General features: G+C 43.5%; 1 long non-coding RNA gene across 1 annotated transcript in view; it reads left to right on the forward strand.

Annotated features, from left to right (window-relative positions):
• Nucleotides 1-248: 248 nt before the first annotated feature.
• The window catches only part of LOC138742311 (uncharacterized), a 48675-nt gene continuing 23854 nt past the window's right edge, over nucleotides 249-25069 (forward strand). The window contains exon 1 of the long non-coding RNA XR_011344050.1: nucleotides 249-372. This is a non-coding gene — a long non-coding RNA (uncharacterized lncRNA). The remainder of the gene's footprint in view (nucleotides 373-25069) is intronic.

Raw genomic sequence — 25069 nt, forward strand, 5'->3', positions numbered from 1 at the left:
GTGCATTGGCCAGGAGGATGGTAGGGAGTGGAAGCCTCAGGGCCCAGCATCTCAGTTTGACCTGTAGCTCCCCCCCCCACCACACCCCCTCTGCATCCATGTGGTCGGGTCTTCTTTACCTGTTGCTGGTAATTCCTGCAGTGTTTAAATGGTCTGTGTGCTGTCCCTTTAAATCACCCGTGATGTTTAAATGTACTGAGAGTCTGCTCTTTGGGACTCTCAGTACATTTACAGGGCCCAATCACTGGCTGTTTAAAACTCTCGTGGTGTTGTACTTGCCTGAGCGCTGGCTGCTTAAAGGCCCTGCGGACCAACGGAGACTGCCGATTCTGCCGATTCCGACGTCTGCCAGCGATCTTAGGATATTGTGGGGTAAGTTTGATTTTTATGTTTCTGAGTTTGTAGTTCTGAACAGGAATATTTAATCATTCCCGTCAGAGCTGCACACAGAGCAGCTCTGTGTTAAGGCACCATCTTTATTGATTATAGATTGACACTTGTGAAAGATTTCTACAAATATTCAGAATTCCCATTTCATTTCTCAGTGCTGTATCAGCTTTTGGACCTAGACATGAACAGGAATGTTGCCATATCAAAATGGGGGGTAATTTAAACCACAGTTTATTGTTTCCAAACATACTACAGGTAGTTTGACATGTATTTCCGATTCTGCTTTATCATCACACCTATAAATGATTTAGTTTCAATTTGAAAATATTTATTTAAAAGGTATATTTTGAAGTAAGAATGAATGTGATGGTCAGCTTTCCTGATATACATTAGACCAGTGATTCTCAACCTTTTTCTTCCTACCCACATACCACCTAAAGCAATGCATTACTAATCACAGAGCACCTATGTCATTCTTTTTCTTTTCTTTGGCTTGGCTTCGCGGACGAAGATTTATGGAGGGGTAAATGTCCACGTCAGCTGCAGGCTCGTTTGTGGCTGACAAGTCCGATGCGGGACAGGCAGACACGGTTGCAGCGGTTGCAGGGGAAAATTTGTTGGTTGGGGTTGGGTGTTGGGTTTTTCCTCCTTTGTCTTTTGTCAGTGAGGTGGGCTCTGTGGTCTTCTTCAAAGGAGGTTGCTGCCCGCCGAACTGTGAGGTGCCAAGATGCACTGTTTGAGGCGATATCAGCTCACTGGCGGTGGTCAATGTGGCAGGCACCAAGAGATTTCTTTAGGCAATCCTTGTACCTCTTCTTTGGTGCACCTCTGACACGATGGCATAGTACTTAAAATGGTATGTAAGTGGAAAGAAAAAGGTTGAAAACCACTACATTAGACTTAATGGAATTAAAGAATGATTCTTGCTTGTAAATAGTGTCAGGGCCCTAGTTTAAATTCTAGCTCAGTTTTAAGAACATAAGAAATAGGAGCAGGAGTCGGCCATCCGGCCTATCGAGCCTGTTCTGCCATTCAATAGGATCATGGATGATCTGATCATTGACTCAACTCCACCTACCTGCTTTTTCCCCATATCCCTCAATTCCTTTCTTCATATAAAAATCTATCTGAACCTTAAATACATTTAATAAAGTAGCCTCAACCGCTTTCCTGGGCAGAAAATTCCACAGATTCACTACTCTCTGGGAAAGATAATTTTTCCTCATCTCCGTCTTGAATCTACTCCCTTGAATCTTGAGGCTGTGTTCCCTCGTTCTGGTCTCACCTACCAGTAAAAACAATTTCCCTGTCTCTATCTTATCTATCCCTTTCATATTTTGATATGTTTCTACAAGATTGCCTCTCATTCTTCTGAATTCGTGTGAGTATAATCCCAGACGATTTAGTCTCTCCTCGTAGGTCAATCCCCCTCATCTCCGGGATCAACCTGGTGAACCTCCTCTGGACTGCCTCCAAGGCCAGTATATCCTTCCTCAAGTATGGAGACCAGAACTGCACATAGTGCACCAGGTGCAGCCTCACCGGTACCTTGTACAGTTGCAGCATGACCTCCCTGCTCTTGAATTCAATTCCTCTAGCGATGAAGACCAACATTCTATTTGACTTCTTAATAACTTGTTGTACCTGCAACCCATCTTTTTGCGATTCATGCACAGGCACTCCAAAGTCCTTCTGCACTACAGCGTGCTGCAGTTTTTCACCACTTAAATGATAATCTGCTCTTCTATTTTTCCTACCAAAGTGGATGACCTCGCATTTACTAACATTGTACTCCATCTGCAGACCTGTGCCTGTGGTGACTAAATAGAAACACAGCTGGACTGAGCAAGTAAGGAAGTAAACCTCCGAGTAATTATGATTTTTTTTTAATGACACAGATGCAAGGCTTCTTCCTGTTGTTCAGACCTGATTTCTTTGTGGCCCATAAGGTCCACTTTGCCTATGTTCACTTCTTTCTTTGGCTTGGCTTCGCGGACGAAGATTTATGGAGGGGTAATGTCCACGTCAGCTGCAGGCTCGTTTGTGGCTGACAAGTCCGATGCGGAACAGGCAGACACGGTTGCTGCGGCTGCAGGGGAAAATTGGTGGGTTGGGGTTGGGTGTTGGGTTTTTCCTCCTTTGTCTTTTGTCAGTGAGGTGGGCTCTGCGGTCTTCTTCAAAGGAGGTTGCTGCCCGCCAAACTGTGAGGCGCCAAGATGCACGGTTTGAGGCGATATCAGCCCACTGGCGGTGGTCAATGTGGCAGGCACCAAGAGATTTCTTTAGGCAGTCCTTGTACCTTTTCTTTGGTGCACCTCTGTCACGGTGGCCAGTGGAGAGCTCGCCATATAACACGATCTTGGGAAGGCGATGGTCCTCCATTCTGGAGACGTGACCCACCCAGCGCAGCTGGATCTTCAGCAGCGTGGACTCGATGCTGTCGACCTCTGCCATCTCGAGTACTTCGACGTTTGGGATGAAAGCGCTCCAATGGATGTTGAGGATGGAGCGGAGACAACGCTGGTGGAAGCGTTCTAGGAGCCGTAGGTGATGCCGGTAGAGGACCCATGATTCAGAGCCGAACAGGACTGTGGGTATGACAACGGCTCTGTATACGCTAATCTTTGTGAGGCTTTTCAGTTGGTTGTTTTTCCAGACTCTTTTGTGTAGTCTTCCAAAGGCGCTATTTGCCTTGGCGAGTCTGTTGTCTATCTCATTGTCGATCCTTGCATCTGATTAGCTAAAATAGCATGTCTTAAGGTTCCATATTCCTGTTTCATTTTAGTATCTCTTTTATAACATTTTTTTTTGCGACTTTTCTATTACATTTCTACCATCCCTGTCGGCTCACGTTTGAATAGCTTGGCAGCATGGCCCCAGTTCACACATAAGAAAGTGTACACTCAGCAACCTTTGACTCAGAACTGCAGGTGTGTTGCAGCTTGTGTAACAGTTTGCAGGTGTAACTTTTGCGGATTAAATCTAATCTGTGCTTTTCAAGATCATGAATAACCAAGCAAAGTTCTGGAGCTTCAGAGAGCACATAGAATTTGGTCTGTATTTTATGGCTGTGGATAGGAGTCACCAGCCTTATAACCTCCATCTACCATTAAGAATGCCATAAAATCTTCATGCCAAGCAGTCAAATTGGATGGAGATCTTATTTTGCCTGATTATTCACTCTAGTTGTGAGCAACTGTCTTAAAACATTAGCTGAGTGAATCACTGTTCAATATAATGTCATAATTTCAGACAGGGTGTGAACAGGTATTTTGTAAGACTAGGTGTGGCTTTCAAAGACAAAATTTTTGATCTTTATTTTTCATGGTCATGAATTTATGTCAACTGACTCACAAATTCCCTGAAACTTTATGAAAAACGTTAATTTTTTTTCAGAATCGTGATTAAGATACAAAAAAATGGTAAAACTCAGGACTTCCCATATCTGTGAATTGTGTTTTCATATTCATGGCTCATTGTAACCTTGTTTTACTAACTTGTGGCTGAATTTAATTGCTGAAGGGCATGGCACAAATTTGGAGACCAGCTGCATCTCCTTCACCCGTTTAAGTTCCTAAATTAGAGAGCGAGCAAGCAACATTTTCCATCCCTTTCATTCTGTTCTTGAACCCTGGGAACTATCAGTGTCTGGATATTATCGAAGGCTCAAAGTTAATCCCCTGTACATTGGGTGTTTTTTGTCAAAAAAAGCAGGGTGTCGTTAGGAAAGAGGCTTAGCTCCCATTTGTAAGATTACTTTTTTGAGTTGCCAATATTTAAGAGCTTGTTAGCCAGAGAGAGACCAATTAAATAAAACAATAAAAAGTTGTTGCAAGATAAGATAAAATGGTTTCACTGATTGAAACATTTGGAGGTGTTATGTTTGTTCCTTGAAGAAGAGCAACCTTGCATGGTTTTAACACTTAAAGCGACTTTATTTTTTGAGCTGCTTGAACCAACAACACACTCAACTTCTGTCATAGTCTACTTTTTGATCCCACACAAACTGCATGCGTTGCCTACTGGGAAATGTAGTTCTTTATAATACACGCAAAATAACACATCTTTTCCCTTTATTAAAAAAACACACAAGCACAATACTATGTCTACATAACCCGACCAGTCTCTTTCCACTCAGCAGCTTTCAATCAGTGTCTGAGGTGGTTTAATGGTCCTTTTTGGTTTGGTATGCGTTATCACCAGTGTACGGCTTGCATTTGCTGTGTTAGTATTTGTGTCTTTCTGTGAACTCTGCAACAACATGTTTCTTTTCAACGTGTGCTGGCCACTTTTGTGTATTGATAGGTGACACAACCATGGGTTGGAGCCTGTGGTCATAGATCCACATGGTTCCCTCTGTCTGGATCTGATAGGAATGTGGATGTATAATGTGGATTAATCATTAGACTGAGAAGGCTAAAGCCTGGAAGATAAGGGGACCTGACAAACAACAATTGAAATAAGAGATACAACACAATAGAAATTAAGAGAGACAACAATAGAAATGTTACTTTAACGATGCCAAAGGGAAATAAGCCATAATATTAGAAGTATTTTAAAATTGTAACAACTTGTAGCTTTCAACGCTCCTGTTGATTGGCTTTCACCTATCCACTGAAATAAAAAAAACAACGGGGAAGGGGTTGGTGTAGGAGACATTGACAGGGGTGCAGTGCTGCCTGAGCTCACCAGAGCGCCGCTCCAGCACCTCACGGGCCAGCTCAAAGCAGCAGCAGCTCAATGCAGGATCAATGGCTGTCTTCATTACTCAGAATTCCCCACGCAGCTGGAACCACTCAGCCTGTGCCAGCACCAGGGAAACGCGCCTGTCTTCTATCCATAACTATGTACCCAAATGCCGTCATAGCGTTAACTCCAACAATTGTAATCCTTATTCAGGTAAGTATAAATAACCCATACACTTCGGGAAATTTTATTTTCTATCCAATACAGATGCACAGGGATGGCTCATAGAAGAACTGGAAAACTAAAATTCATAAAATTGTTTGATCTAATATGGCCTTCTTTGAATAAATATAAGATTAAAATTCACTCTTAGTACATGGGGCAAAGACTCGAACACGTCCCAGCTTCTCTCTGCACATGCCAATGAAAGTGCCACGCACATGTATTCTCTGAAATAGGCAATGGATTATCGATGTGGTGTTCCCTGTCGGGTTCCTCAGAAATTAAGTTAAGGGCAATGTGTTTCAGGCTGAAAAGCAAAGCAATCTTTGAGAGTCACAAAACAACACTGATGAGATTCAATGTCGAGATCAAGAAAAATTTACATTGGTAACATTCGTACAAATTATCGTGGTCTTTAGTGAAGTCTACATGACCTTTGTTGACCTCACCAAAGCCTTTGACACCATGAGCAGGAAAGGGCTTTGGCAAATACTAGAGCATCACGGATGCCCCCCCAAGTTCCTCAACATGGTTATCCAACTGCATGAAAACCAACAAAGTTGGGTCAGATACAGCTATGAGCTCTCCGAACCCTTCTCCATTGACAACGGCGTGAAGCAAGGCTGCGTCCTCGCACCAACCCTCTTTACTATCTTCTTCAGAATGATGCTGAAACAAGCCATGAAAGACCTCAACAATGAAGACACTGTTTACATCCGGTACCGCACGGATGGCAGCCTCTTCAATCTGAGGCGCCTGCAAGTCACACCAAGACACAAGAGCAACTTGTCTGTGAACTACTCTTTGCAGACGATGCCGCTTTAGTTGCCCATTCAGAGCCAGCTCTCCAGCATATGACGTCCTGTTTTGCGGAAACTGCCAAAATGTTTGGCCTGGAAGTCAGCCTGAAGAAAACTGAGGTCCTCCATCAGCCAGCTCCCCACCAGGACCACCAGACCCCCACATCTCCATCGGGCACACAGAACTCAAAACGGTCAACCAGTTTACCTACCTAGGCTGCACCATTTCATCTGATGCAAGGATCGACAAAGAGATAGACAACAGACTCGCCAAGGCAAATAGCGCCTTTGGAAGACTACCAAAAGAGTCTGGAAAAACAACCACCTGAAGAAACACACAAAGATCAGCATGTACAGAGCCATTGTCATACCAACACTCCAGTTCGGTTCCGAATCATGGGTCCTCTACCGCATCACCTACGGCTCCTAGAACACTTCCATCAGCGCTGTCTCCGTTCCATCTTCAACATTCATTGGAATGACTTCATCACTAACATCGAAGTACTTGAGCTGGCAGAGTCTGCAAGCATCGAATCCATGCTGCTGAAGACCCAACTGCGCTGGGTGGGTCAAGTCTCCAGAATGGAGGACCATCGCCTTCCCAAGATCGTGTTCTATGGTGAGCTCTCCACTGGCCACCGAGACAGTGGTGCACCAAAGAAGAGGTACAAGGACTCCTTAAAGAAAGCTCTTCATACCTGCCACATTGACCACCGCCAGTGGGCTGATATCGCCTCAAATCGTGCATCTTGGCGCCTCACAGTTCAGCGGGCAGCAACCTCCTTTGAAGAAGACCGCAGAGCCCACCTCACTGACAAAAGACAAAAAACCCAACACCCAACCCCAACCAACCAATTTTCCCTTGCAACCGCTGCAACCGTGTCTGCCTGTCCCACATCGGACTTGTCAGTCACCAACGAGCCTGCAGCAGATGTGAACATACCCCTCCATAAATCTTTGTCCGCGAAGCCAAGCCAAAGAAAGATAGGAGTAAATGAGGAGGTTTGATTTTTATCTTCTTTACCATCCACCACCTTCACATGATCGACTTATTTGACATGTTTAAACTGCAACAGAGAATAAAGTTTGCACTAATCAAAGTCACTGCAACTCTGCCAATGCTTCCAAGTTTGCTAAGAAAAATACAAGTTAGGAAAGAAGCCTTAAATAACTATTGGAATGGTGGGGTCTTCTTGTGTTTGGCAAAAGAAGGAAATTACTTGATTGCTGATTTCATCATGATTCATTGACATAATATCTCATCAGGCCGAGATTAATAAGAACGCAACAGCAAGGAAAGAACGCAAAAGCTCAAAATATCCATACATCCCTCAAGGTCACCGCACAGGTTGATAGCACAGTAAAGAAGGCCAATGGGATCTTGGGTTTCATTAATAGGGAGTTCAGGAGTTGAGAGGTCATGTTGCAATTCTACAAATCTCTGGTAAGACCATATTTAGAGTATTGTGTTCTCTTCTGGTCACCTCATTATAGGAAGCATGTGGAAGCTATGGAGAGGGTGCAGTCGAGATTTACCAGGATGTTGCCTGGATTGGGAAACAAGTCTTATGAGGCAAAATTAGCAGAGCTAGGACTCTACTCTTTGGAGTATAGAAGGATGAGAGGGGATTTGTGTGGTGCACTGAGGTCACAGCAGGCAAGTACAAACTCAGAAAAGAGTGTACAGCAGGCTTTATTCCAGTAAAAGTCTGAACACCAGTTCATGCCTTGGTGGCTCCCTGTGTGACTGGCTCAGGAAGGCCTGGCTCAGGTTTATATTCAGGTCAGCTGATTGGCAGCTGGCCAGGTAGAGTCAGCCCCTTAGGTGGTCAATTCATGTCGGCTAATTGACAGCCAGCCAAGTGGAGTCAGCCTGTGGTCGTATTGCCACAACTTGATAGATTATGAGAGGCATAGACAGGGTGGACAGCTAGCATCTGTTTTCCAGGGCAGAAACAGCAAACACCAGAGGACATATGTACAAAGTGAAAGGAGGGAAGTTTAGGGGAGACATCAGGGGTACATTTTTTACATTGTGGGTATCTGGAATGCCTTGTTGGGGATGGTGGTGGAGGTTGAAACACTGGGGGCATTTAAGAGACTCTTGGACAGGCACATGAATGAAAGAAAAATAGAGTTATGGGGTAGGGAGGGCTTTGTAATTTTTTTTAAGGAATATATGGGTCGGCACAACATTGATGGCTGAAGGGCCTGTACTGTGCTGTAGTGTTCTATGTTCTATGACTAAGTTGTCTGTCCAAGTTTGTTGCATTGACCTGCATTTAAGCCAAATCCCTCTAAGCTATTCCTATCCATGTGGCTGGATAAATGTCTTTTAAATGTTGCTATTGTGCCTGCCTCAAACACTTGTCACCCTTCAGCTTCCTATGCTCCAGGGAGAAAAGTCCCCACATATCTAGCATCTCTTTGTAGCTCATGCCCACCAATCCTGGTAATATTCTCATGAATATTTTCTATTCCTTTTCCAGCTTAATGCTGCCTATCCTGTAGCTGGGTGACCAAAACTGTGCACAATACTCCAAGCATGGTCTTACCAACGTAAGTGTGGCTTGGTGAGTAAATAGTGATTTTTTGGGGACTGTTTAAAAAGGGCGTATAGGTGGACTTGGGCCTTTTTCGTTTCATTTACAGGCGAGTTGGTGTTAGAGTCAGAGGTGGGGGCGAGAGACTGATGAGTAAACCGTGATTTTGCAGGGGCTGTTTATAAAAGGGCATGAGGGGGAAATTTAGAGTTGATTTTGGAGAATAAGTAATTTGGTAATTGAGTTAATTGGCAGGGACCAATAAAAAGAAGGGTAGATGAAGGAGCAGCCAGAGTGGACTTGGAGAGGCTGAGAAAGAGCTAGTTTACTTGCTACAAGAGAGGTAAGGCCAGGTGAGGTAGTTCAAATCCTTCAATTGAAGTTAGATAATCGAGTCAGCTAGGGCATTGGGTTACTGTGGCTGTAGGAAATCTGGGACAGCATACTTGTCCCTGACGACTAGACCTGCAGAAAGTGCATTCGTGTTAGGGAACTGGGACAGAAGTTGGATCCCTTCCGATCAGCCACTTCAGTGCCTTGCTGAAGAAACTTGCCCCATCAGGGTTTTCCAGATGATAACCTCTTTCTTTCAAATCACCACAAAGTTCCTCTTCTGTTTCCCTTATCTCAGGTGAAACCTTGTACAGCCAGCCTTCTCTTGTATGGACCACAAGGGTTTTGAACAGGCTTAACTAAGAACTCACAATCCATCTTCAAAATGGGGTTTTTCCACCAGCTTGCCATCTTGTCATGTTCCAGTCCCAGCTGCTGAACTGAATTCTATCTCTTTCTATCTCTCTGCCAAGAATGTGCCTGCAGAAGCGAATGCAGACCTGTGGAATGGTCATTCAGGTGGCAGCCCTGAAAGCACTGTGCTGTCCACCTGAAAGGGACAGCTGCAGGATATGTGCCTTGGTGTGCACTTAGGCTCCTGTCCCTTCAGGATGGTGGGGTAGGGGCGGCCGGCGGGGGATGTCGGGGCAGGGGCGGCCAGCATGGGACTACAGGGCAGGGGTGGCCGGCTGGACGTCAGGGCAGGGGCAGCTGGCGGGGCATGTGGGGTCAGGGGCAAGCTCCATAGGACTATGGGGCAGGGGCTGCTGGCGCAGGACTACAGGGCTGGGGCGGCCGGTGCAGGACGTTGGGGCTGGGGTGGCCAGCGCGAGACATCAGGGCAGGGGCAGTAGGTGCAGGACCGGGGCAGGGGCTGCCGGCACAGGACATTGGGGCAGGCCGCCCCTACCCTGAAGTCCCACGCCAGCTGCCCTTGTCCTGACGTCCTGCGCCAGGGGGCAGGGGCAGCGGGGAGGGGGGCTGTAAGGCAGGGAGTTGGGTTGCCAGCTGATTGTCATCAGCCCACCCCTTAGCAGCCGCTTTAAGGCAGCTGCATTCAGGTGTCTAGGGGGACGACAGTGCTCTGGCGATTATCCCTCTCAAAGGAGGGTTGGAAAGTGAACCTCTGAGGCGCCTCCTGCTCTTTCAGATGGCCTCCCGACAGCTGCATAGGGGTAGAATATGCGTCTTTACATTGGGGTATTCTGGCCTCTATCTTGATGATATTCATATTACAACTATATTTACTTGTTTTCTGAGGTCTAATTGGACACTTACCAATTAGGGCAGCATGGTTTGCAGAGCAGTTAATGCAACACTGTTACAGCACCAGTTCGAATCCAGCACTGTCAACAAAATACATTCGCCCCCCCCCCCCCACCTCCCCCATGACTGCATGAGTTTCTTCCCGGTGCTCAGGTTTCCTCCTACCCTCTATAAATGAATTGGGTTCGTAGGTTCATTGGTGTGTTTGGGTGGCATGGGCTCATGGTTTGAACACCCTGTTACTGTGCTTTCTCTCTAAAGCCTAAATAAAAAAAATTACTCCATATCCTGTATAGATGAAAAGGAAGCATGGATGCTGTTTTGACATTAGGGAGACTGTCAATTCTTAACCCTTCACATCATTTGACCTGGTTTTGGTTCAAAAGTATACAGCGGACACTCATGTCTAAGATTGTAGTACACTTCTTGTAAACTGTTGTGGAAACATATTTTCTTGAAATTTAAATTTTAAATTTAGACATATAGCACAATAGCAGGCCCTTCCTGACCATCAGCCCAATTACACCCAATTGACCTGCAATCCTAGTATTTTCAAGGAAGGGAGCGGACTGGGGGAAACCCATGCAGGCATGGGTAGAACGTACAAACTCCTTACAGAGAGCTCTGGATTTGAACCTGAGTGGCTGGTGCCGTAACTCTGTTACCCTAACCATGCTGCCCTACTTGACAATTCGAGGTGAAGCACTCATCTTCTGAAACTCTGTGTTTCTTTGTACATGCTGCATATTATTACACTCAAAACAAGGAGCTCATGAGGATAAATGTATTATATTGGGGTGGAGGCAGGACAGAAAAGAATCAGGAGATAGCAGGTACTGGAATCTGGAGTAACAATCTGCTGGAGAAACCAGAAGGTTGAGCAGCATCAGTGGGAGAAAAAGAATGCTCAATGTTTTTGGGCTAGAACCCTTCAACGATAATCAGAATTGCCCATAGGAGCAAAGTTGTTGAATGCATCAAATGATTGCAGACTCATGGTGACAGGTTGAGTCAACAAGTTCATGATTAGTCCCAGGTACCTGAAAAATATGTTGTCCTAAAGTTTGTCATTGGGCCAAGGGAAAAATTTGTTGTGCTGCTTTTAGGATGCTGCTTCTACCTTTGTTCTAATTTCTTAAGGAATGTGGGTTTAGGCTTAGTATTATGGGGTATGGTGAGAGGAGAGAAGATCGCTAACAGAGATCTGAGGCACTTTTTTTCTACTGATTCTGGAATGTAGTGCTTTAGCTGGTGCTGAAAGAGAATATTCTCTCAGTATTAGGTGAGCACTTACATTGCCATGGCATAGGCTACGAAAGCGCAGGCAAATGAAGTGGGTGCAGATGAGTAAAAGATGATCAGCATGGATGTGGAGGTCTGGAGGATATGTTTCTGCGCTGAATGACTCTAAAACAGTGCTATTGGTGCATGGTTATTGCACTAATAAGCTGTTGTGGGAACATATTTTCTTGACGATGGCTTGGGCATCTGTGCAGGAGATTACCTGGGTGTGAAGTCTGAACTGAGAATGGTTGTTAGGCGAGTATGCAGCAGGGCAGACAGGAAGCAGCCAATAATATTCATCGTCAACTGGAAGCATTTGCATTTTCATTTGGCTGGTGCCTTTCCCGTGGCAGTTCATTACTGAAGCAGAAATTGTTGCCCATGTGAACCTTCATGCTATAAGGAGTGTTTCTTTTGTGAGGGCAGGGCACAATTGGGCGGACACAAAAATGGGTGGAGATTGTCACAGCTGCCGGAACCTCAGTCGTTTCTTGTCCAAGGACTCCAACCCAAAATATTGACAAACCTTTTCCTCCTGCTGATGCGGCCAAGCCCACGGAGTTCCTTCAGACAATTGCTATTTGTAGCTGAGTAATTTCTTAATGCTTCATATAACGATTTAACTGCACTGCATTCATTTTTGAGGGAGAAATTGGTGCCACGAAGGATAACTTGGAAGTTAGAAGAGTATTCTTTAGCATGAGAGTGCTTAAAAAAAAGACCAGCAAACATCATGCTTCCCAACGTGCTTTTCTGTTTAACCTGAGTGGCATTAATATAAAATAAACCCTGTGTCACAAAGAAACCTCACCCATTCCTGTGTGACTGTGACCCTGCAAGTTTTGTTCACCCACTGTGGAACTTTTTAAGTTTGTAAATGATTAAAATAAAGATTTTTGAGGAAACCTCAACCCTCCAGGGCATGTTAATGGCGACCATGGCAACAGAAAGGAGTGTTGGCTCGATAACAAACAGATGGTGACATACATAGCTCAGGGAGTGGCAAGCGAGCTTCAGGCAGGATAAACAAGCAAGTCTGGGAATGTCCTGTACTGTATCAGGTGACCAATAGGGCATAATTAGACCATTCAATGCATTACACAATAATCTCTAACTTTAAATGACACTAGACAATGAATGTTTTGCTTTCTGAACACCTTTGGTTGTATTTATGGATTTTGGGCTGTTAATCACAAAAATCACCTTGAAATTTTCCTAGCAAATACTTTTTTTTCAGATACAACTTATTTTTGTGGTTTCCTGTCATTTTTTTTTAACATGCTTCAACTTAAAAAAAACATGAAGTACAAATGTCATTGAAAATTAATTTTCTTCATTCAAACTTGGACTTCTTCCTGGCTGATCTCGGTGCAGTCAGTGACAAACAAGGTGAAAGATTTCACCAGGATATTGCGACCATGGAAAAATGGTGCAGGTACACGATCCTTTATCTGGAACCCTTGAGGGACAGTGTGTTCTGAATTTTAGATTTTTCCAGATTTCAAAAAGCCAGATTTAAGACCACCCGAATTGGGCTGCCATATCCACCCCCACCCCCTTCCAGTCACCCTGCCATCTCCCCCCCCTGCCTGCCCACCCGACTTGCGCTGCTGTTCTCTCCCCCTCGCCTGCCGGACTCGCTCTGCTGTCTGCCCTCCCCGCCCGCCCGATTCGCGTTGACGATCTCGGTCTCTCGCCCACCCAACTCGCGTCGCCGGTCTCATTCTCTTGCCCTCCCAACTCGTGCTGCCGTCTCTCCCCCTCGCCCGCCCAACTCACACTGCCATCTCTCTCCCCACTTGCTGGGTTTTGGAGCTTTCTGGATTTTAGATGTGCGGATAAAGGATTGTGTACCTGTATCGGGGCAACTGGAATCTATCACTGTTGGCCAACTATTGTTGGACGCTGACATGAGAAGCATCAGATGCCGAGTACAAAGGAAAATCAGCGGCAAAATATTTTTAGGTCAGTTGAACTAATGCGATGTGTCAGCATCATTAGAATTGGAATTTATGGTCATGAAGAAGTCACGAAATTTGGTGTTTTGCAGCAGCGTCACATTAACCATCTTGCAACAACAATATAAAAAATAATAGTGCACGAAAAGTAAGGCCAAGATTTTTGCTCATTCGGGAATCTGATGGTAGTGGGGAAGACCCTGTCCTTGTGCCACTGAGTGTTCGTCTGCTCCTGCATCTTTCCCCTGAGGGTAGCAGAGTGAAGAGGGCATGGGCTGGGTGGTGGGGGTCTTTGAGGAGAGAGGCTGCTTTTTTTTAAAGACTCCATCTCATGTAGAAATCCTCGATGGAATGGAGTCTGGTGCCAGTGATGTCGAGTTAACAACCCCCTGGAGTTTATTCTTGTTCTGAGAGTCGGCACCTCCATACCAGAATGCTCTCGACAGTACACCTGTCGAAGTTTGCAAGAGTCTTCAGTGACAAACTGAATTTCCTCAGAAACTTCACAGAATATAGCCGCTGGCGAGCTTTCTTTGTGATTGCATCGATGTGGAGGCTCATGATGTGATTAAACATACTAAATTCAATAAAATGTAATGTTTTTCCAACTTCCCATGTAAGACAGATACAACAAATCTGAAATCATCTTTGATTTCAGCTTGGTTTTCTAACATAATCCCCATTTTATTCAGGAGAAAAAAAATTGTTGTCCAGTATAATGTTGTTGAATCATTAAGGATAGACCTTGAAAATGGCTCACAGCCGACTTTGATCATTTTCATTGATGACATTAGCCAATGTCACGATAGAAATGGTGAATCTCAACATTTTGGGTTGGAACCCTTTATTAAGACCCTACTGAACTACCTTCAGAGAGATAAGTACGAGAAATTCCAGTGTTTCCTCCTCGATCCCCTGGTACACAGCCGTCACTTCTGGAAGCCTGCACACACGTCACCAGAAATGGATGTTCCCCAGCGTGCAATGTGACGAATTCAAACAATAAAGTCAGTTATTGGTTCACCCTTGCACTGTGTGGATATCACTTTAATCTGTGGTGCTGCCGTAGAAGATAGGTACCCTATCCCACATGTCCAGGATTTTGCCACAAGGTTCCAGGCCGCCAAGTTTTTTCCAAGGTAGACTTCATGAAGGGGTAGCATCAAAACCCAGTGCATCCCAGCCTTTTTGAGTTCCTGCAGATGCCATTCGGACTGAAGAACCCAGCCCAGATGTTCCAGTGGCTGATGGACATGGTTGGTAGGGACCTTGACTTCATACTCATCTACCTGGATGATATCCTCATCACCGGCCCTGACACTAGAACACACAGGATGCACCTGACTCTCCCTTTTGACAGGCTGCAGAAGTTCAGACTTGTGGTGAACCCAGCCATTTCGGCCTAGAGACAATCTATTTCCTGAGACACCGTATCACCCCACAGGGAGCCACACCGCTGCCGAACAAGGTAGAAGTCATCCAAAACTCCCAAGCCGAGCATGATCAAAGGCCTACAGGAGTTCCTGGGGATGGTGAACTTTCATCATCGCTTCCTCCCGGGAGTGGCCACCCTCATGCAGCCCCTGTTCGACCTCATCAAGCTCAGCATCAAGACGCTCCAGTGAATGCTGTACCATCACAGAAGCATTTCAGACCATGAAAGTGGCACTAGCGCAAGCCACAGTCCTCGACCTCCCCCCCACCACCCCCGGCCCTTACAATGGACGCATTGGACAGAGCAGTGGGTGTGATGCTGGATCAATGGGTTGACTAGTCTTCAGCAAATGCTTCTGGATGCCAGAGCTCAAATACAGTGCGTTCAAACATGAGTTGTTAGCCTTGTACCTGGCGATACGGCACTCCCGATACATACTAGAAGAAAAGGTCTTCACCGCCTACACAGACCACTCACCTACGCACTCAGCAAGATCTCAGACCTATGGTCTCTTACATCTCAGAGTACACAATAGACATCCGCCACGTCGCAGGCAAATCCAATGTGGTGGCCAACGTGTTATCCAGACCCATGATCGCTCTCACCTCAGGGGGGCTCGACTTTGCCCAGCTGGCCCAGGATCAGGCAGAGGATGCAAACATCCAGGCCTACCAGACGGTAGGTCAGCGATTTCTGCCCTTCACCAGGAGGCCCGTCTCTACTGTGCGACATATCCACAGATTTCCCCAGACTTATCCTACCTGGTGACGGCGGGTGTTCAATCAAATCCACAGCCTGTCCCACCCCTCCATAAGGTGCACAAGTCCGCCTGTTGTCCAACAAGTTTGTGTGGCACGGCCTCCACCATGATGGGACCCTGTGGGCTAAAACCTGTTTGCAGTGCCAAAGCACCAAGGTGCACAGACACACCAAGACCCCACTACAGACTTTCAAGCCAGTCCACTCCCGTGAGCCAGGGCCCAACAAGATATTCCCTTAGATCTTGAGGGAGACTAGTGTAGAAATTGCAGGAGCTTTGGCAGAAATATTTAAAATGTCCTCAGCCATGGGTGCAGGAGAATTGGAGGGTGGCTCATGTCATTCTGTTGTTTTTATAAAATGGCTCCAAATGTAGCCATCGAAATTGTCGGCCAGTGAGCCTGATGTCAGTAGTTGGTAAATTATTGGAAGGTGTTCTAAGAGATTGGATATACAGGTACACGATCCTTTATCCAAACATCTAAAATCCGGAAAGCTCCAAATTCCGGTAAGTGGGGAGAAAGGCAGCCAGCGCTTGGGGGATGCGGCCGGGCGGCCAAGGGACCAGCGGTTGGGGAAGACGGCTGGGCGACTGAAAGGGGGTGGAGGTGGATATGGCAGCACAATTCGGGTGGGCTTTCCAAAATCTGGAAAAATCCAAACTTCAGAACACACTGTCCCCCTCCAAGGGTTCCAGATAAAGGATCATGTACCTGTACGAGTATGTGGATAGCCAGGGATTAATTAGGATATTCAACATGGTTTTGTGCATTGTAGTTCATGTTTCACCAATCTGACAATTTTTCAAGGAGGTTGCCAAGAAAGGTGATGGAAGGAAAGGCTGTGAATGCTGTCTTCATGGACAGGTCCCACATGGGAGGTTAGGAAGGTTCAGACGCTGGGTATTAATTTAGTTGAAGAGCAGAAGGCACAGAAATGCCTACAGTAATAGTTGAACACAACAATAAACTCCTGTAATGTTAACAGTTAAACTGTTTAGTAGTGTCTTATAGTTTTCAGATAGAAAATGAAATTTCAATGGCACAGGTTTTACTTGCAGTGTCACTGGTTGAAAATTGTCCTCGTTACTGTGAGCCTCTCCCCCCCCCCCCACCCCCACCCCCATCTCTCTCTGTTTCTCTCCTTCCATCTGCAGAGCAACCTCCTCTCCTGATAGGAACATAGGAAGTAGGAACAGGAGTAGGCCAATAATGGCCCATCGAGCCTGCTCCGCCATTCAATACGATCATGGCTGGTCTAATTTATGACCTAACTCCACCTACCTGCCTTCTCCCCTTATCCCCTAATTCCCCTATCATGTAAAAATTTATCTAACCAAATTTTAAATATGTTTAATGAAGCAGCCTCAACCACTTCCCTGGATAGAGAATTCCAAACATTCACTACTATTTTTCCTCATCTCTGTCCTAAATCTACTCCCCCGAATCTTGAGACTGTGTCCTCTCGTTTTAGTTTCCCCGGCCAGCTCAAAAAACCTTCCTACACCTATCCTATCCATACCCTTCATAATCCTATATGTTTCTATAAGATCTCCTCTCATTCTTCTGAATTTGAGCGAATACAATCCTAGACGATTTAATCTTTCATCATAAGTCAACCCCTTCATCCCAGGGATCAACCTAGTAAACCTCCTCTGGGCCGTCTCCAAAGCCAGTATATCCTTCCTCAAATATGGAGACCAGAACTGGACACAGAACTCCAGGTGTGGTCTCACCATTACCTTATACAGTTACAACATTACCTCCCTACTCCTGAATTCAATTCCTCTTGCGATGAAGGTCAACATTTCATTTGCCTTCTTAATAACCTGCTGCACCTGCAACCTAACTTTTTGCAATTCATGCACAAGCACTCCCAAGTTCCTCTGTACAACAGCATGCTGTAGTTTTTCACCCTTTAAATAGTATTCAGCTCTTTTATTTTTCTTGCCAAAGTGGATAACCTCACACTTACTAACATTGTACTCCATCTGCCAGACCTTTGCCCACTCATCCAGCTTAACTATATCCCTCTGCAGACTCTCCACATCCTCATTACAATTTGCTCTTCCACTCAATTTGGTGTCATCCGCAAACTTGGCTACACCACATTTTGTCCCCTCCTCCAAGTCATCAATGTAAATGATGAACAGTTGTGGGCCTAGCACTGACCCCTGCAGCACCCCACTTACCACTCTGTGCCAACCTGAAAAACTCCCATTTATCCCGACTCTCTGCCTCCTGTCAGAAAACCAATTTTCGATCCATGCCAATAGACTTCCCCGGACTCCACTTTCCTGTAACTTACTGATAAGTCTCTTGTGCGGCACCTTATCAAACGCTTTCTGGAAATCCAAATATACAACATCAACCTGTTCCCCTCTATCCACCGCACCCATTATATCCTCAAAGAATCCTAACAAGTTTGTCAAACAAGATCTTCCCTTTCTAAAACCATGCTGCGTCTGCCTGATTAAACCCTTACGTTCCAAAAGTTTCACTATTTCATCTTTAATGACGGCTTCAAGCATTTTTCCAACTACAGTCATCAAGCTAATTGGCCGATAATTTCCAGTCTTCTGCCTACATCCCTTCTTAAAAAGTGGCATGACATTTGCTGTCTTCTAGTCTGCTGGGACCTGCCCAGAATCCAAGGAATTTTGGTATATGACCACCAATGCATCAACTATAACGTCTGCCATTTCCTTCAGAACCCTTGGATGCATATCATCAAGACCAGGTGATTTGTTTGGCTTTAGTCCCATTAGTTTCTCCATCACTACTTCCTTTGTAACAACTATTTTATCAAGGCCCTCCCCAACATTCACATCCTTAATTCCTCACTTGGGCACGCTGGACGTGTGTTCCACCGTGAAGACTGACACAAAATATTCGTTCAATGCCTCGGCCATTTCCTCATTTTTTGCTACCAGTTTTCCTTTCTCATCCTCCAAGGGTCCTATGTTAACTCTAGCCACCCTCTTCCGTTTTATATATTTATAAAATTTTTTGCTTTCTGTTTTTATATTTTGTGCCAATTTACTTTCATAATCCTTTTTCCCATTTCTTATTACCTGCTTTGTAACCCCTTGTTGTCTCTTAAAGTTTTCCCAATCTTCCAGTTTCCCACTGCTCTTTGCAGCTTTGTTCACCTGCGCCTTCAATTTTATACTCTCCTTTATTTCCTTTGTTAACCACGGTTGATTTTTCCCTCCCTTGCTGCCCTTTTTCCTGACCGGAATATATTTTTGTTGAGCATTACAAAATATTTCTTTGAAAATCTTCCACTGTTCCTCAACTGTTTCATCAATTAACCTGTGCTCCCAGTCCACTCTGCCCAATTCCTCCCTCATCCTATGGTAGTCACCCCTGTTTAAGAATATACTAGTTTTAGATCTAACTATTTCCCCTTCATTCTGAATGAGAAATTCAATCATACTATGATCGCTATTTCCCAGATGGTCTCTGACTATAACATCATTTATTCTACCTATCTCATTGCACAACACTAGATCCAGGAGAGCATTTTCTCTTGTGGGTTCCTTAACATGCTGCTCTAGAAAGCTATTGCAGATGCATTCTATGAAGTCCTCTTCCAGACTCCCATGGCCAACTTGATTTTCCCAATCTATGTGGGAATTTACTTTCATAATCCTTTTTCCCATTTCTTATTACCTGCTTTGTAACCCCTTGTTGTCTCTTAAAGTTTATGACGACTGCCGTATCATTATTACATGCCTCACTTATCTCTCTATTTATTTCCTGTGCCACTAAACTATTGTTATTTGGTGGGCAATAGATAACACCCACCAATAATTTTTTCCCTTTGTTATTCTTTATCTCTACCCAAATGGACTCAACATTATGCTCTTTAGATCTTATATCATCCCTCACTATTGCCTGGAGCTCATCTTTGATTAAGAGTGCAACTCCACCTCCCTTACCATCCTGTCTATCTCTTTGCACCACCTGATACCCTTGAAAATTCAAATCTCACCTTTCTTCTCCTGTCCTCCTCGCCAAGTCCAATTTTGACTTTTGGCCTGCACTCTACCCCCTGCTGTTCTCCCTTCTTCCCCAGGCTTTTTTATTTATGGCCCTGCCTGTTTTTGGCTCACGCCTTGAAGAAGGGCTTGGGGCTGAAACCTTGGTTATATACAGTATCTCCTATGGGCACTGAAATATGTGTTTTTACTACAGTCACAGCAAGTCACAAAGGGGGTTAAATTGTAAATATATCACAATATTGACATAGAGTTGATTAAAATGCAATCACATGGTTGCACTGACAGAGAAGGAAGGCTGGAATGTGTCGTTAAAATGTTTGCATGGCTAGAGTTCAGAGGACTCAAGTGCTTCAGTTCTAACATTTACGAAATTTTCAGAGTCCATCTGGCTTGATGAGGAATAGATATTTCAATTGGTGAAATTCCGATACATGAGAAATTCCAGAAAAAGATCAGAAAATATTAACAAAAAAATGCTCAAGAGCAGATTGCAATGATTCAAGGGCAATATTAACACAAGTTTAAAGCATTTATAGTGACTGAAGGACAAACAATAATAGGCCTTTCCTAAATTTTTGGATACAGACATAATACTTGTTTCATCACATGGCGGTTTTGTGGGAATATTACAGCCAGACCATGAAATTAAGGATAATTTTCAACAACTCTTGTTCCAATTTGTGTGACATGTAACTGACACATTATGCTGAAAGACATCAGGTTCCATGCACACTCAATGCAACAAGATTTTGGTCCAATGCCAAGGGAGTTAAATCTACAGAGGCACACACTGCAGATCAGCAATTCTTAATGGGGGTTGGGAGGGTGACATCCAGCCACCCTGGGCACCACAGTGCTTTTAGGGGGGGGGGGTGCATGAATGGAAATCTTTCATGGGGGTGGAGGGGTCCAAGGTATACAGGGGAATGGAATCTGAATGGATGAAACTTTTTTTTAGGTGGGGGAGGAAGGAAAGGACTACTCCTAGGGCATTGCTGTAGAGTTGCCAAGCAATGCGAGATTTTTACAAGGTTGGAGGCTTTTGGAGACAGCCTGAAATGACCTAGATAAATGTGTAAAATTAACAATATTTTTAGAGCATTCCTTGCTTGGACATGATTGTGTTTGCCTTCAACATAGTTTTCCTCTTTTGCTCCATTGTCTTCAATTCCAGGAAATAAGAGCGCAGGCTGAAAAGTTTTGCTCTATCTGCTCAAATCTGCAAACAATCTCATTTTGCTTGGTTTTTGTGATGGGTAGTGAATGTAGGTTAAATTTTATTGTAAAAGGTATGTACTGTTCATTATTTTCCATAACATTTAAGTTGACTTATGAGCTAACCCTGGTAAGAAGTGCTTTCATTTTGTAATAGCTGGGAATTTTTACTATTTCCAAATCCAGACACTAACACAGAGGTACTGAAGGTCAATGACATTTCTGTTTATTGAAACACTTAAAGCACAGATGGCCAAACTACAGCCCATGAGAACTGTGGCCTGTTAGAGCATAGTCTCTAACAATATACAGGAATGCGCCTCTTGACGTCCATAATACGTTCTGGGAAACTGGGCATTCTGGGATGTGGACGTTTTGCAAATGCCACGTTACTGTATATACAGAAAAACTATAGGATGCTGAACTTATGATAAATTAAACTAATTTTTCTTCACTTTTATGTTCACACTTTTTATTAGCCTCGATCACACAATTTATCAGGATCATCCTCATCACCGTTCTCAACTTCCTCAGAGTTTCAGGTGGAATAACCTCCACTGATAAATTGTCGCTCTGGTAATGCCTGAAGGACCTGGCTGAAGCTCTTCTTGGGGAGGTGTCGGCTTCTTCAGGAATGTATTCAGTGTTGTTGGCCTAATTTGCTTTGAATTTCTTTATATGCAGCAAACACTGAATGACCATTCCTCTCTACCAATGAAAAGCATTCAGTGTTTGGGTCCATCTCTTCAAAAAGCTGTTAAGGGGTTAACCAGATTCTTTGCAGACCTTAACAGTGAACTTCTTCTGCAGTTTCCTTTACCCTTCCCTCTTCTTCAGTTCCAGTTATATCTGCTACGTCCTGTTCTCCCATCAGGATTTCTGACTGAACTCCATTATAACCCTATTGGATAATGGACGTAGAGGCGGTCGGACGTTATGCGGCGGACACTTGTATTACACTGTATGTACATTACACTTTTTAGTTTCAACACTAGATGTTGCTGCCATTTTGAACAATTACAAGGTTAACTGTTGCATTGTTACTGATTGATTGAAAATGTTTACCATGGTTAAATTTTTTTTTAACTTCTACCTCAGTTGATCAAATGTAGTGGAACTGAAGACAGAAAATAGTAAGGGGTGCTGAAAAATTCAGACTTGGTGGGGAAAATTAATACTATTTCTCAGAAGAGGAAATGTTTTGTTTGATTTGCAAGGAATCTGTTAACTTCAATAGTCTATTTTTAAAGTCTATCTACAGATTTATACATGGCATCATAACACAGGTTATGACATCATGACACAGGCCATGAAATGTATTCACTGAGAGTTCTGGAGCAATGTTGGAGACGGCCTTGTCCCTTTCTTGATCTTTTCTCCTGTTCTTATTTTGCACCCAGCTTTTTATTTTTGCTGTGTTTTTTTTTAAATGTTTTAGAGTTGTATTATATTCATTTAAATTGTAGAGCAGCAGGTAGAGAAATGCCTACTGTAATGTTAACAGTTAAACTATTCAGTAGTGTCAGATAGTTGTTTTGATAGAAAATTAAATTGCAATGGCACAGAGGTTTTCTGATCTAAAAACAGTTTTTCTTGCAGTGAAACTGGTTGAAAACTGCCAACCTTAATGGTGTTTGGCCCGTGACTCATATTTTTCTGTATGTGGCCCCTAATCTAAAGCATATTCACACAGATCTTCAGGAAAGATGCAATGACCTGTTAAACCTCAATGTAATTGCATATAAAACCCATTTGAGGAACAACCGACCAATGTTGGCACTTAAATTCAAGAAGTTGATTTTCAGAGTGATGTAGTGGATTCACCAAGGTGGCTTCCTTGACAAGATCCAGGAATAGACTGAACATCACAAGATCATTTGAGTTTGGACACGTATATTCTATGTTTCAACTTAAATTGTAATAAATGATGTCTTGCACAAAATGAGGACAAGCTAAGAGTACCAATCTTCATCTGAAAATGTTAGGTTCAAATCTTGTTCACAGCCATTGAGGCTGATCTTAAATCCAGTAGGTCTTTATAAATAAATGACATTAATCCACGGAACTAAATGTAAGTTTAAAAAAAATAAATCAAGAATATTTGAGATTAGAGGGGAAAATCAAAAAGCTTGAACTAAACAAAATGCCAAACTCATAATTACCTTTAAAAACAATATCTATTAGGAAGAATAAATTTGGCTGTCAATTGTTCAAAAGAACAGTTATCTGAAATAAAAAGATCTTTATAAACTTTTGATACCTAATCTGTACAATTCCTTAAAACCTATGTCTAACACAGATGGTTGAAATAGTTTGTCATCTATAATGGGACTAGAAAGAGAAAAAACTATTATAAACAAAAACTTTCTAAATTGAACCCATATTCTCAACCTATTTCTCATTACTGGATTATGTGTCAAGTTAGAAAAGGAAAAGGATAAAAAGGATCCTAAAATTGCCAACATAGATTAGAAAATATGTCCAAACTCAAATGATCTAATTTTTATGCAGATGTCGATCCACTATGTGAGAAATGTAAAATTTTTGAAGTTTCACTGATTCATGTTCTGGGATGGCCCCAATTTAGGAAGATTTTGGAAAAACATTTTCCAAACTTTATCAACAATTTTTAATATCAAAATACAATCATGCCCTTTAACTGCTTTGATTTTTCCCATGAACCAGATATATAGTCTGCAACTCAGGAGAGAGTATTAGCATTTTATCATGTTTACAACCAGACAAGCAATTTTAAATAGTGGCGGCGGAGTCAATTGTATCATTTAAGAAAAGGTTGGACAGGTATATGGATGAGAAGAAGATGGAGGGTTATGGGCATTGTGCAGGGAGGTGGGACTAGAGAGGGGTGTTTGGTTCGGTGCGGACTAGAAGGGCCTAATGGCCTGTTTCCGTGCTGTAAACTGTTATGTTAAAGATGACTCTTCACTTACACACACACAGTGGTTACATGATGTAATGTCATATTTAAATGGAGAAAATTAGATATAACATTAAAGAGAGTTTCAATTTGAAAAGATGTGGGGGCCCATTCATAGATATTATCATGTTTGAAAGAATTCTCTGGATGCTTCAGAGAGTTTGAAGGTTGTTATTTGATCCATAACCTTACATCATTTTCTACAAGGTAACCTTGATTAGAGGGAGGGGTAGTTTAGATTTTTCTTTTTTTATATAAAAGATTAACTTATTAAATTTGGGTTTAAATATGGTTGGCAAAGATCATATCATTAGACAGAACTTGCCCTTTGTTTAGATCAGGGGTCGGCAAACTTTTTAAACCATCGACCTCTTCATGGAATCCTTGATCTCTCGTCGACCCCCAAGCATGTAAAATTAATAAATAAATATTATCAATAATAAATTTTACTATAGCCTAGACATTTAACAACCCTTTGGATAGACCATTTTGCTGACCCCTGGTTTAGATCAAGGGATGGTCTAATGTAGTTTTATTTATTTTCTACCTATGTGTATACATGACCTGTTATTTGTTTTTATTTGTAAGATTTATGTTAAATGCAATAAAAGTATTTTAAAAAAATATCACAACAAGAGGCAACCTTCAACTATCACTTTCCAATTTGGAACCTGACATCAAAAACTTGCACAGGGGCCGGAGTCACGTGATGGAGTAGTGGCCGGACGGTGAACTCCAGCCCTCTCCAGAAAAGTCGGGAAAAACAAGAGAAAATACAAAGGCACAGAAATACAAGTTAAAGAAAAGTGAGTATAAAGGTGGAAAGAAGATGGAGACAAAAGGAGAAAAATCAAAATCAACGGAAAGAAGAGAGGAAGAGAAGACAACGGAGGAAAAAGGTGAAGGCCTTACCTGTCCGAAGAGGCCCGCTGTGGAGAGAAGACCCCACTACCTCAGGTCGGTAGAAAAAGAACTACAACAATGGCTCACAGAGCCGAGTAAAAGTGCGCAACCGCGCATGCGCGAGGAGTCGCGCATGCGCGATGCGCATGAAAAAAAACACACCGACGGGAGGGGGGACCAGCTGGGGAGTCGATCTCCACAGCCGGCAACGACAGCTGCAGAACACCTGCAGCAAGAAGAGACCACAGAGGACAATGGAAACAAGAAAGAAGAGGAGGAAAGGGCATCAAAGAAACAACAGATGGTCAACCCAGAGGAAGAAGAAGAGGAA

This window comes from Narcine bancroftii, chromosome 1 (genome assembly GCF_036971445.1).
Source record: "Narcine bancroftii isolate sNarBan1 chromosome 1, sNarBan1.hap1, whole genome shotgun sequence".
NCBI classification, from domain to species: Eukaryota; Metazoa; Chordata; class Chondrichthyes; order Torpediniformes; family Narcinidae; genus Narcine; species Narcine bancroftii.